The 14,383-nt window shown below is 46.3% G+C and overlaps 1 pseudogene; it reads left to right on the top strand.

Annotated features, from left to right (window-relative positions):
- Positions 1 to 470: 470 nt before the first annotated feature.
- The window catches only part of LOC115619270, a 40,832-nt pseudogene continuing 26,919 nt past the window's right edge, over positions 471 to 14,383 (top strand).

Raw genomic sequence — 14,383 nt, 5'->3', positions numbered from 1 at the left:
TTTTATGCTATAATAGTCCAAATATGAAACTAGTATTGAAAATTTATAACTTCAGATTTGGTAAAGAAAATAGTGCCACAATAAAATAACTTTTTTTTTTTTTTTTTTTTATTCAGTGTTAAAAGCAAGATGTGGATGTTGTGCATAAAGTGTAACTTTTGAATTAGCTAAACTGTAAAGAGTTTTAAGAGTTGTAAGTTGTTCAAGATGCTTTTGTAATAGTTTCAAACTCTTTTAATTGACTAAAACTGCAACGATGTTGCAACTTCAGTAACTCCTACTACAACGTAGACTGGCTTTTAGTGGCAGCCTATGGATGTAACCGTGTCAGTTGAGACATTCAGAATTATCTCCTGTGATTTTTCCTGTAAGTTTTCTGCCCATCCATTATTTTTAACTGCTGTATATTTTGTAGGTCAATGTGTATAAAATAAATCTTGTATAAACAACTGTTCTCTTCTTTTGTACTGTGCGGTGGGGAGGGCGGCCCCGAGGAGGAGCCGGCCGCGGAGCTGCTGGAGAAGGTGGGGGTGAGAATCGGGGGTGGCCCCTGGCAGGGCGGGGAGAGGGTGAAGACGGGCTCGGCGCGATCCCCGCTCGGGACGGGGAAGCCGTGGCCCGACCCGATGAGGCTGCGGGGGCCGGCGGGGGCTGTGCTCCTCCGCTGCCGGTGGGGTGGGGCAAGGTCTCGGCCCTCCCCGGCGGTGTCGGGCGAGGGACCGGAGTGCGGTGTCGCCTGCCCGCCCTTGGGCGCGGGAAGGAGCTATGCGGGGCGTCTCACGCCGCCCGTCACTCCTGCCGCCGCGTCGCTTCTCCGGCGTCACGGCTATGCCCTCAGCGGCTCGGCAGGGAGGGGCGGTGGCGGCCCTGCCGCCGGCTGGCCGGCAACTGCTGGCCCCGGGCCCGGCACCCCGTCCGGGCTCTCTCGTTCTCGCCTTCCTGACTGGTCCGGAGGGGCTGCTCTGAGCTCCTCGTCCCAGGAGAGGCTTTGAAGGAATTGCAGTCCTTGGCTTCAGTCTGCCTGACTGGAGAGTGTTCCTACAAGGTAGCCAAGGCGATGAGTCCAAGATCTACATGTAAGAAATAACTCATAGAAAATGCTGAAAAGACTGGGTTTGGCCACATTTCTGGTTTTGGTTTAAGTATTACAGATAAAACCTAGTTTAAACCTTCTTATGCACATGTGACTTTAGAATTGATAGTAGAAAATCTGTTTTCCTTTAAGTAAATAAATCCCCTTTGTTCACTTCACCTAACTGAACTCATTGAACAAATCACTGCTTGATTATTCTTCCGGACTAACCTATTTAATCTTATATTAAAAAAATAAAAATAATTACATAAATGCACAGGTGAGGATGAATGCAGAGACCTCAGTGTCAGTGAGGCAGGATGTGATGTACCACTCTTTTCCAGTCTGCTCTTCAGCAGATATTTATCTGTTAGGTTTTTGATGAACCTCATGACTTCCCAGGACAGGCACTTCTGATGTTATTATTTTTATGGTTTGCAATTCTTATATCACATCTAAACCTCTGTTACAGCACAAGTCAGTGTTGTCTTGTGAATATAGAGAACACTTGTTCCTTGACTTTAGGCAAATGTTTTTAGTCTAAAGGCTGTCATGGTTTTTTTGTATTTTTTGATTCTTCAGTTTATCTGTATGGTGGCATATTTTATGTCTGTTATATTTCCTTGATGGTATTTCCCCTTCCACTTTTGTCTGTTTCTTTTTAAACATGGTAATCGAAAGTAGCTATCAGGTCTCACCAGGGACAGCTAGTGTCAAATCTGCATCTGAACTATGGCTCTCTCGTTAAACACCAAGAATAGTATTTATCTAGTCATACAGTTAGCACACATAACCCGGGCAAGGGTATATAAACTTCCATGGAAGTTGAAAGCTCTTGATTCCATTCTGGAGCAATAAAAGAGGAGCTACAGTGCTGGGCCTGCAAATCAAAAGGCAGATTAGTCTTTTCACTCAATAAAAACTTCCAGCTACCTTTTCTCTCACCCCAATCTGCTCTGTTTGTGTCTCCCCAGCTGTAGCATCCAAGTGTTGAAGTGAGAGAGTATGCCTGTGCCAGTATTTCCAAGCTGTTGCAGAAGCATGCAATCCCAGCCTTTCTGCAGAGAGATGTCTGTTTAGGACTGTTGTTGATGGATAACGGTTTAGCTGTTCGTGAGACAGCTGCAGGTGCCCTCCGGTAAGCAATTGCTAATATTTGGTTAGAATGAGGTACTCCTGGCATGGAAAAGAGTGGGGTTTTTCTGTTAAAACCTGTAACGAGTGGTGTCCCTCAGGGATTGGTGTTGGGACCGGTCCTGTTCAACATCTTTGTCGGTGACATGGACAGTGGGATTGAGTGCGCCCTCAGCAAGTTTGCCGACGACACCAAGCTGTGTGGTTTGGTTGATAAACTGGAGGGAAGGGATGCCATCCAGAGGGACCTTGACATGCTTGTGAGGTGGGCCGATGCCAACCTTATGAAGTTTAACCAAGCCAAGCGTAAGGTCCTACACCTGGGTCAGGGCAATCCCAGGCACTGCTACAGGTTGGGCAGAGAAGAGATTCAGAGCAGCCCTGCAGAGAAGGACTTGGGGGTGTTGGTTCACAAGAAGCTTAACATGAGCCGGCAGTGTGCACTCGCAGCCCAGAAAGCCAACCATATCCTGGGCTGCATCAAAAGAAGCGTGACCAGCAGGTCAAAGGAGGTGATCCTGCCCCTCTACTCTGCTCTCATGAGACCTCACTTGGAGTGCTGTGTACAGTTCTGGTGTCCTCAACATAAAAAGGACATGGAGCTGTTGGAGCAAGTCCAGAGGAGGGCCATGAGGATGATAAGAGGGCTGGAGCACCTCCCATATGAAGACAGGCTGAGAGAGTTGGGGCTGTTCAGCCTGGAGAAGAGAAGGCTGCGTGGAAACCTCATAGCAGCCTTCCAGTATCTGAAGGGGGCCTATAAGGATGCTGGGGAGGGACTCTTCCTTAGGGACTGTAGTGGTAGGACAAGGGGTAATGGGTTCAAACCTAAACAGGGGAAGTTTAGATTAGATATAAGGAAGAAGTTATTTACAGTGAGGGTGGTGAGGCACTGGAATGGGTTGCCCAGGGAGGTTGTGGATGCTCCATCCCTGGCAGTGTTCAAGGCCAGGTTGGACAGAGCCTTGGGTGACATGGTTTAGTGTGAGGTGTCCCTGCCCATGGTAGGGGGGTTGGAACTAGATGATCTTAAGGTCCTTTCCAACCCTTCCTATTCTATGATTCTTTCTTGCTTTAACTCCATTTCGAGTAAATATGCCTGTCAGTTGAAATCCCTGAGAGTGCGGCTTTTCTTGCTCCAATAGGCTGCCATGGGACTTTAATGGCAGGAGCAGAGTTTAATTCAGTTACTACCATTTTACCTACTCCTAGTGGAATGCATTGTTTTTCATCCTTATGTTAAGAAAAAAAATTGATAGTGGTATGAAGAAATACAGAGAACTTGAATGCTGTTAGTATGGCATTTTGTGTCTTGGTAACCCTGTAGGAGTGGTGGGTTAGGGAATGCACAGAGCTGTCTTTTTGAGGAACTTTTAAATATTGAACAGCATCAGTTTGAGTCACTATTCTGCAGTCAGACCTGCAACTTGCTTTATTTGTACAAAAATGTAATTCTAATACTTAGTAACATTCATGTTGTATCTTACACTGAGTAGTACCTGACAGAAGTAATGTTTTAGTACAGATAAGCTTTCTAGTTATGCTAGACAAGTAAGTAAAAATTAATTTTTTTCCCTAATACCAGTTATCCTTTTATGTTAGGAAGGTAGAAGATGAAAGTTACTGATTAAGTAGATTGATTTTAAAACAAACAGTACCATAACCTTTAGAGAAGAATACTGAATGCATGGTGGTTTGGTTTGTTTTGGGGTTTGTGTTTTGGTTTGGTGTGTGTTTGTTTTTGTTTTTTTAATGTTCCTGCAGAGTATTGTATCTGATCAAAGCATGTATTTGGTTTTCCCAGTAATCTGAATGCTTGTGGGGGATTTGAAGTCTGTGATGACATGGCAACAAAAGACATCATGATACCCCTTGTTGAGCTTCTGAAAGAGGTGTGTTTATTCCAGTTTTAAAACTGATCTAGCCATTGAGTTATCCCATTTTCAAAAATAGTTCAGTTTTTGTAGCTATTCTCAATATAGGATATTTGAGAGATCTTTTAAATTAATGCTTCAGTAGGTTTAATAGGACAAAAAATATTCCAGAGATTTCAAACCGCTTGCTTTTGCTTCCTGAGCTGCTAGCTTGAGTCTGTCGTGAGGTTTGCTGTCCAGGATGATTTTTGCATAAACGGCGTGGAGATTCTTGGTCTGGAATGTCAGTCAAGACAAATCTTATTTTGCCCATCAAGATCCAGATCCAACATTTATCTTGCAACATTATTCTAGTGAGAGTTTTTTGGTAAGCAATTTTGTCTACTGAAATCTTGGATTTACAGTTGAGTAGTTACTGCTATTATAGAATAATCTGTACTGGATACCTATTCTTTTTTTGGTCCAGGTGTTGCAGTGCAGTTTGGAAATTGCATTGAATTGTCACCTGATGTCTTTGTATGAGCAGCCTTGAGCAATATCGTCATTTTCTGTATGCTGCTTCCCCATTTTAAAATGAATAATAGCATTATTGTAAAGCACAGCAAGATATTAGCTGAATTAATCTTTATGATTAGAAAGAACTGTTGAAAATTGCATACAGTCTGTATTAGCAAGAAACAGCATTTCATGTTCTAAAATTGCTAAGTATTTCATTATAAAAAATGATTCTGAAAATTATTGAATGCAAAGCAAGTACTGACAGAGTCTTTCTACAACAGAAGAAAATTTACCAATGATTCAGTTCCACTGTGGCCCAGTTTTCATAGAGAATAGGAAACTAGTCTGGTTTTCTGGCAATAAACACTTCAAGAGAGATCTCTTCATTCACTCTGCTGATAATGTTTTAAGTTTTTCCTTTCTTGGTTTGCTTGTTTCCCAGCCCTGGTTCTCTTGTTTGGTTGTAGTGCAGCACTGGACTAGAGGCTAACCAGCTCTCTCCAAAGAAATGCAGAGAGATTAACAAAAACTATATTGAAGACATAGCCAATGAGGCTAATAATTTGCTGTGGAATGTATGGTAAGTGCTGTGTAAGCACTGGCCTTTGAGAAAAGCTAAATTAAATTGTTACTAAAAAAGAGCATGATAATGGAGGTGTAGGCTTGAATTATAGGTTTAAACTAACAATAGTGTGTGTGCCTTTAACATAGTAAAATACAGCAAACTGTTCTAACCTGCTAACACGAAGGGAGTAAGGAATGTCCATCTGATTGTCCTTACGGGGGAAGGAACATCACAGGACTGATAAAAACTAAGTAGACAGTAAATAAGACCAAGGATGCTAACCTTCATAGAATCATAGACCAGTTAGGGTTGGAAAGGACCTTAAGATCATCTAGTTCCAACCCCCCTGACATGGGCAGGGACACCACGCATTAGACCATGTTACCCAAGACTCCGTCCAACCTGGCCTTGAACGCTGCCAGGGATGGAGCATTCACAATTTCCTTGGGCAACCTGTTCCAGTGCCTCACCACCCTCACAGTAAAGAAGTTGTTCCTTACATCTAACCTAAACTTCCCCTGTATAAGTTTGAACCTATTATCCCTTGTCCTATCACTACAGTCCCTGATGAGGAGTCCCTCTCCAGCATCCTTGTAGGCCCCCTTCAGATAATGGAAGGCTGCTCTGAGGTCTCCACGCAGCCTTCTCTTCTCCAGGCTGAACAGCCCCAACTCTCTCAGCCTGTCTTCATATGGGAGGTGCTCCAGCCCTCTCATCATCCTCGTGGCCCTCCTCTGGACTTGCTCCAACAGCTCCATGTCCTTTTTATGTTGAGGACACCAGAACTCCACATGGTACTCCAAGTGGGGTCTCACAAGAGCAGAGTAGAGGGGCAGGATCACCTCCTTTGACCTGCTGGTCACGCTTCTTTTGATGCAGCCCAGGATACGGTTGGCTTTCTGGGCTGCGAGCGCACACTGAATCTGGCTCATGTTCAGTTCCTCATCAGCCAACACCCCCAAGTCCTTCTCTCCAGGGCTGCTCTGAATCTCTTCTCCACCCAACCTGTAGCTGTGCCTGGGATTGCCCCGACCCAGGTGTAGGACCTTGCACTTGGCTTGGTTGAACTTCAAGAGGTTGGCATCGGCCCACCTCACAAGTGTATCAAGGTCCCTCTGGATGGCATCCCTTCCCTCCACCATATCAACCAAACCTGTCGTGGTTTAAGCCAAGCCGGTAACTCAGAACCACGCAGCTGCTCGCTCACTCCCCGCTGCCTTCCCCCCAGCTCCCAGAGGGGTGGGGAGGAGAATTGAAAGAATGTAAATCTCACAGGTTGAGATAAGAACAGTCCAGTAACTAAGGTATAATACAAATCCATTACTACTGCCATGAATAATAATAATGATAAGGGAAATAATAAGGAGAGAGAATATAAAACTAAAAGGGGAAAAGGAAAAGAAAACAATAAACACAAGTGATGCACAATACAATTGCTCACCACCTGCTGACTGATACCCAGCACGACCCAGGCAGTGATCTGCGCCTTCCGTGTAACTCCCCCCAGTTTCTATACTGGGCATGACATGCTGTTGTATGGAATACCCCTTTGGCTAGTTTGGGTTTGGTATCCTGTCTCGGCTTCTTCCTGGCTTCCCTTGCCCCTCCTCACTGGCAGAGTGTGAGAGACTGAAAAGTCCTTGATTCGGCGTAAGCATTACTTAGCAACAACTAAAACATCGGTGTATTATCAGCACTGTTCTCAGACTAAAGTTGAAAATACATCACTGCACCAGCTACTAGGAAGAAGAAAAATAACTGCTACAGCTGAACCCAGGACAGAACCACATAACTTAGTGTTGTTGGCAAGCTTGCTGAGGGTGCATCAATCCCACTGTCCTTGTTGCCGACAAAGATGTTGAAGAAGATCGGTCCAAACACCAACCCCTGAGGGACACCACTCATTACTGGTCTCCAATTGGACATTGAGCCGATGACCCCAACGTTTTGCGTGCAGCCATCCAGCCGATTCCTTATCCACCAAGTGGTCCATCCATCAAATTGATGTCTCTCCAATTTAGAGACAAGGATGTCATGCAGAACAGTGTCAAATGCTTTGCACAAGTCCAGGTAGATGATTTCAACTGCTTTGCCCCATCCATCAGTTCTGTAGCCCCGTCATAGAAAGCCACCAAATTGGTCAGGCAGGATTTCCCCTTAGTGAAGCCATGTCGGCTGTCACCAACCACCTTGTTGTTTTTCATGTGCCTTAGCATGCTTTCCAGGAGAATCTGCTCCAAGATTTTGCCAGGCACAGAGGTGAGACTGACTGGTCTGTAGTTCCCTGGGTCTTCCATTTTCCCCTTCTTGATAATGGGGGTTATATTTCCCTTTTTCCAGTCATCGGGAACTTCACCTGACTGCCATGATTTTTCAAATACGATAGACAGTGGCTTAGCAACTTCATTCGCTAGCTCCTTCAGGGCCCGTGGATGGATTTCATTAGGTGCCATGGACTTGTGCACATTCAGGTTCCTAAGATGATCTCGAACCTGATCCTTTCCTATTGTGGGCCTGAGGTCTTCGTTCTTAAAGATGACATTCTTCAAGGTAGCAGAGACCGGGACAGAACAAAAGCAAGGACATACCAACTGCTAACTCAGCACTAGGACCTTGTGAGCATGCGCCAGCACTGAGGTCATTCAGTAAACACAGTGAGGAAGACTACCGGGGGCCACTGGGGACCACCAGAGACCCCCACTCAGCATAAAAGCGCACATGCAATTAGAATGCAAATATTAGAATTCCTGGAAATCTCATGAATATGTAAATAATTTCCTGGAAAAGCTGCAAATATGTAGAGGCAGAAATGAAATGACTGTCTTTTCATGGGACGAAGTATTCTGTTGCTGATTGTGGTTTCTGACTGTGTTACTCCTATGTGTGCCCTGCTTAATAAATGGCAAGCCCTCATCTCATCTGAAATACAGCTTTACCTTCTACTGTAAGTTACTTTTGCAAATGAAGGATTCTAAAAGTGCACCAAGTTGGTCATTAGTTTTAGGAGTGACTTCCCCCCCTACCCCCATTGGTTGTTCATCCCAAGTTCTGGCATTGTTTTCTGATTGTGTTCTGTCAGAGTCTCCTGTACAGTTGGGTCTTGCGTGCAGTTCCTGTAGATCCTAATGATATGGTAGATGGGGAAAATTAAATTCTGATCAGTGGTCTCTAGTGCTCTGGGAATATGAGGAGGTTTTGTACTACTTAATCTCTCTGCAGGTCATCCCAAAAGTTAATATTAAATGTTTGGACAAACTATCCCTTAGTGACTGAGGAAATGATAAAAATCTACTTAATTATGTGTGAAAGAATGTGACTTGTTCAATTAGTAGTTTACATTGGAAACACCAGGTGAAGGAAGAGAAATGGCAACACTATTAATAAAGACATTACTATAAACATTGAAGTGGTACAAACCTGTTCTTAAAGTTCTTGAATTTTGTGTTTGTCCTGGGTTCAGCTACAGCAGTCATTTTTTCTCCTTCTTAGTAGCTGGTGCAGTGCTGTGTTTTTGACTTTCAGCCTGGGAACAATGCTGATAACACTGATGTTTTTAGTTGTTGCTAAGTAATGTTTACTCCGACCAAGGACTTTCTCAGTCTCATGCTCTGCCAGGCAGGAGGGGAAGCCAGGAGGAAGCAGAGACAGGACACATGACCCAAACTGGCCAAAGGGGTATTCCATACCATGAAACGTCATGCCCAGTATGTAAACTGGGGGGAGTTACCCGGAAGGCCCAGATCACTGCTCGGGTGGGGCTGGGTATCGGTCGGCGGGTGGTGAGCAATTGTATCCTCTTCCCTTCTTATTCCCCTTCTCATTATTATTATTGGTGGCAGCAGTAGTGGTTTTGTATTATACCTTAGTTACTGGACTGTTCTTATCTCAACCCATGGGAGTTACATTCTTCGAATTCTCCTCCCCATCCCTCCGGGAGCGGGGGGAGGAAGAAGGGGGGTAGTGAGCGAGCGACTGCGTGGTTCTGAGTTACCGGCTTGGCTTAAACCACGACAGTTCTTTGTGACACCCAACGTGGGTCGTGAAGGGTTGAGATAATGACATATCTGACCAGAGTGTGTCTAATCATATTTGTGATAAGCATTCATTGTTTTGGATTAATAGTCACTCGTCACAATGTTGGTTTATTTGCTCTCGGAGTTGTTGCACTTGATCTCAGAGTTTCAGCATGTTGTACCTTACATGCAGCCAGTATTTGCTGTTTTAGCGTTTATCGGCTGGGGGGCCTGGGCTAAGGTTCTTGTTTCACTGTACTTCATGGTAATGACTTGTAATGCAATAGACTCATCGATCATGAAACTGGTCTGGCTTGCGTTCCCAGCGTGGTCCTCACCTCTATACTTTGGGAGGTATATAATGAAATTTTTTTATCAATTACATATCTTTTTCTCCTTGGGGGGTCAACCTATGAAGGAGGCATTCCCTTACACCCCCCGCTCCCCCACCAGGCTATTTACAACAGCATTTGAGAGTTCTGAAGGTTTTGGATGGCCTTGGAATACCCTTGAGACCTGCCTGCTGATTTTGCTGGGGATCAGCATGTTGGCACACATACGGCGTGTGTTTTACCTACGGCCATCCCACCCTGGGAACATCCTATTTCATCTGATCTCCATAGTTAAGCAGTACGGGGTTCAAATCTGGTCTAGGGTTAGACGATGATGTAGGAGGATCACCAAGTGATTTTCCCCGAGGCTAGATAGTCATGAGTGGCAGGGTGTGTGCGACAGTATGGGCAAGTATCTAGGCCAGTGGGCCCCTCCAGTGCTTTGGAACTTTACCTCTGAACAAGTGGAAAATCCGGAAGAACTAGTAAAACACTTAAACGAGGTGTGATGTCTTCCTGGTTACACCAGAGAGGGACAACTTGCTGCAGTGTGCTGGGGCTTGGCCTATGCCTACAGAGCCCTGCTCAACACTATCCAGCACCTTCAAAGGGAAAAAAATGTCTCTGGATCTGATGGCAAAGCAACAGACAATGCAGCTACTCCAACTCCAAGCACAGCAGCTACACCAACCCCAGTGACAAGCACAGCAGTTGCTCAAACCCTGACCACAAAAGACAACGCAGTTACTCAACTCCAGTGACAAGTACAATAGCTACTCAAACCCTGAAAGCAACAGACAACGCAGCTGTTGGTGTTAATCAACCCCCAAGCACAGCAGCTGCACCAACCCTGGCAACAGACATTGCAGCCACTCCAACTACAGTGATAGAAACTGCAGCTAAACCAAATGGTCAGTTAGTGACAATATTGGTTGACCCCTTAAGCAAGGGGAAAGGGAAACCAGAGGCACAAAGAGCAACCCATGCATTGAAGGTAGGTGAAGACCCTATGCACTTATTACAGGGGACAGCATCTGAACAAGATTTACTACTACGTGGATCAGAGGCAGAGGAAGAAGAGGTGACTTGTCGAACCCGGACCTCGACTGAGCTGTGGAATATGCGGAAAGATTTCACCCGTCTTCCAGGTGACCACATCATCACCTGGTTGCTCCAATGCTGGGACAATGGGGCCGATGGTCACGAATCAGAAGGTAGGGAAGCCAAGAAGCTGGGATCACTTGCTAGGGAAGGAGGAATTGACAAAGTGATTGCAAGAGAGAAGTGAGCCCTCAGCCTTTGGAGGCGGCTCTTGGCAGTTGTGAAGGAAAGGCTTCCCTACAAGGGCAATGTTATGTGTTGTTCAGCAAAGTGGACCATGACAGAGAGAGGCATCTAGTCCCTGAGGGAATCAGCCATTCTAGAGATGATCTATCATAGACTAGATGCCAGGAATGCATCCGTAGATCCAGATGAAGTCGAATGTACACAACCCCTGTGGCAGAAACTTACACGGAGTGCACCATCATCATATGCCCACACACTGGCATCAATGACATGGAGCGAGGCAGCCCCACCAACAGTGCATGAACTGAATCGTCAACTCCGAGAGTTCGAAGACAATCTCACCCCTTCCATCATTTCAGCTGTGGAAAAACCATCCCAGGAGTTCAAACAATGGAGAGAACCTATCGATCTTTCCAGCTCCGCACGTGTAACAACCCGTGTCTCAACTATTAACAGAAGGTGCCCTACTGCTCAAGTGAGAAGATGTAGGAGATAGACGCCATGAGCCACCCTATGGTTTTACCTGCGGGATCACGGAGAAGATATGAGAAAGTGGGATGGAAAACCTACCTCAGTTCTGGAGGAATGGGTGCGTGAATTGGCGAACAATGGACAAGGATGATCCTCCCATGAAAGTTGCTGCTCCAGTCTTCAGTGCGCTGCTTCCAAGATGAAGTGGAAGAGCTGATTTTACTCCAGCTCCTGTGATAAGGAATACTAATCGCTATCTACAAGATATAAGTGAAGAATCTTATGATCACTATTAGAGGGGCCCTGCCTCCAGCCAGGTGGAGGAGAGGGACAATCGGGTTTACTGGACTGTGTGGATCAGATGACCTGGCACACCAGTCCTACAGGAGTATAAGGCTCTAGTAGATACCGGTGCACAGTGTGCCCTGATGCCATCAAGGTATCAAGGGGTGGAACCCATTTGTGTTTCTGGAGTGACAGGAGGATCCCAAGAGTTGACTGTACTGGAGGCTGAAATCAGCCTGACTCGGAGGAAGTGGCAAAAGCACCCCACTGTGACTGGTCCAGGGGCTCCATGCATCCTTGGCATAGACTATCTCAGGAGAGGGTACTTCAAAGACCCAAAAGGGTACCGATGGGCTTTTGGTATCACTGCCTTGGAGACGGAGGAAATTAAGAAGCTGTCCATCTTGCCTGGTCTCTCAGAGGATCCTTCTGTTGTGGGGTTGCTGAAGGTCGAAGAACAACAATTGCGAATCACAACCACAGCAGTGCACCAGCGGCAATATCGCACCAACCTAGACTCCCTGATTCCCATCCATAAGCTGATCCGTAGACTGGAGAGCCAAGGAGTGATCAGCAGGGACCCGCTCACCCTTTAATAGCCCCATGTGGCCAGTGCAAAACTCTAATGGAGAGTGGAGACTAACAGTAGACTATCGTGGCCTGAACGAAGTCACACCACCATTGAGGGCTGCCATACTGGACATGCTAGAACTTCAGTATGAACTGGAGTCAAAGGCAGCCAAGTGGGATGCCAGAATTGATACTGCCAATGCGTTTTTCTCAATTCCTTTGGCACCAGAGTGCAGGCTACATTTAGCTATTACTTGGAGGGTCGTTCAGTACATTTGGAACCAACTGCCCCAGGGGTGGAAACACAACCCTAGCATCTGCCAAGGACTGATCCAGACTGCACTGGAACGGGCAAGCTCCAGAACACCTGCAATACATTGATGACATCATCGTGTGGGGTGATACAGCGGAAGAAGTTTTTGAGAAAGGGAGGAAGATAATCCAAATCCTTCTGAAGGCCGGTTTTGCCATAAAACAGAGTAAGGTCAAGGGACCTGCACAGGAGATTCAATTTTTGGGAATAAAATGGCAAGATGGACATTGCCAGATCCCCACAGACGTGATCAACAAGATAACAGCAATGTCTCCCCCAACTAACAAGAAAGAAACACAAGCTTTCATAGGTGTTGTGGGGTTCTGGAGAATGCATATCCCAAATTACAGTCGGATTGTAAGCCCTCTCTACCACGTGACCCGGAAGAAGAATGATTTCAAATGTGGCCCTCAGTAACAGCAAGCCTTTGAACAAATTAAACAAGAAATAGTTCATGCAGTAGCCCTTGGACCAGTCCGGGCCGGGCAAGATGTGAAAAATGTGCTTTACACCGCAGCTGTGGAGAATGGTCCTACCTGGAGCCTCTGGCAGAAAGCTCCAGGGGAGCCCCAAGGTTGACCCCTCGGCTTTTGGAGTTGGGGATGCAGAGGATCCGAGGCCAGCTATACTCCCACTGAAAAAGAGATACTGGCAGCCTATGAAGGGGTTCGAGCTGCTTCAGAAGTGATTGGCACTGAAGCACAGCTCCTCCTGGCACCCCGGTTGCCTGTGCTGGGCTGGATGTTCAAAGGCAGGGTCTCCTCTACACATCATGCAACTGATGCTACATGGAGTAAAAGTGGGCTGCACTAATTACACAACAAGCTTGAATAAGAAATCCCAGTCATCCAGGAATTCTAGAAGTCATCATGGACTGGCCAGAGGGCAAAGATTTTGGGATGTCACCAGAAGAGGAGGTGATGAGTGCTGAAGAGGCCCCACCATATAATGAACTGTCAGAGAGTGAGAAGCAATATGCCTTGTTTACTGATGGGTCCTGCCATATTGTGGGAAAGCATCGGGAGATGGAAGGCAGCTGTGTGGAGTCCCCTACAACAAGTTGCAAAAACTGCTGAAGGAGAGGGTGAATGGAGTCAGTTTGCAGAGGTGAAAGCCATCCAGCTGGCCTTGGACGTTGCTGAACAAGAAAAATGGCCAGTACTTTGTACTGACTCATGGATGGTGGCAAATGCCCTGTGGGGGTGGTTGCAGCAATGGAAGCAGAGCAACTGGCAATGCAGAGGGAAACCCATCTGGGCTGCTGCATTGTGGCAAGATATCGCTGCCCGGGTGCAGAACCTGGTGGTGAAGGTACGCCACATCATAGATGCTCATGTACCCAAGAGTCGGGCCACTGAGGAACATCAGAACAACCAGCAAGTGGATAAAGCTGCTAAGATTGAAGTGGCTCAGATTGGCAACATAAGGGTGAATTATTTTTAGCCCAGTGGGCCCATGACACCTCAGGCCATCAAGGCAGAGACAAAACATATAGATGGGCTTGTGATCGAGGGGTGGACTTAACGATGGACACTATTGCCCAGGTTATTCAGCAGTGTGAAACATGTGCTGCAATTAAGCAAGCCAAACTGTTAAAGCTTCTCTGGTATGGAGGACGATGGCTGAAGTCCAAATACGGGGAGGCCTGGCAGATTGACTCTATCACACTCCCACCAACCCGCAAAGGCAAGCACCACGTACTTACCATGGTGGAAGCAACCACCGGATGGCTGGAAGCATACGCTGTGCCCCACACCACTGCCTGGAACGCTATCCTGGGCCTTGAGAAACAAGTCTTGTGGTGACATGGCACCCCAGAGAGAATTCAGTCAGACAGTGGGACTCATTTCCGGAACAACCTTACAGACACTTGGGCCAAAGAGCATGGCATTGAGTGGGTATATCACATCCCCTACCATGCACCAGCCTCTGGGAAAATCGAACGGTACAATGGCCTGTTAAAAACTAC

The sequence above is a fragment of the Strigops habroptila genome, chromosome W (genome assembly GCF_004027225.2).
Source record: "Strigops habroptila isolate Jane chromosome W, bStrHab1.2.pri, whole genome shotgun sequence".
In the NCBI taxonomy this organism is placed as follows: Eukaryota; Metazoa; Chordata; class Aves; order Psittaciformes; family Psittacidae; genus Strigops; species Strigops habroptila.
This window is presented reverse-complemented; position numbering and strand designations above follow the sequence as displayed.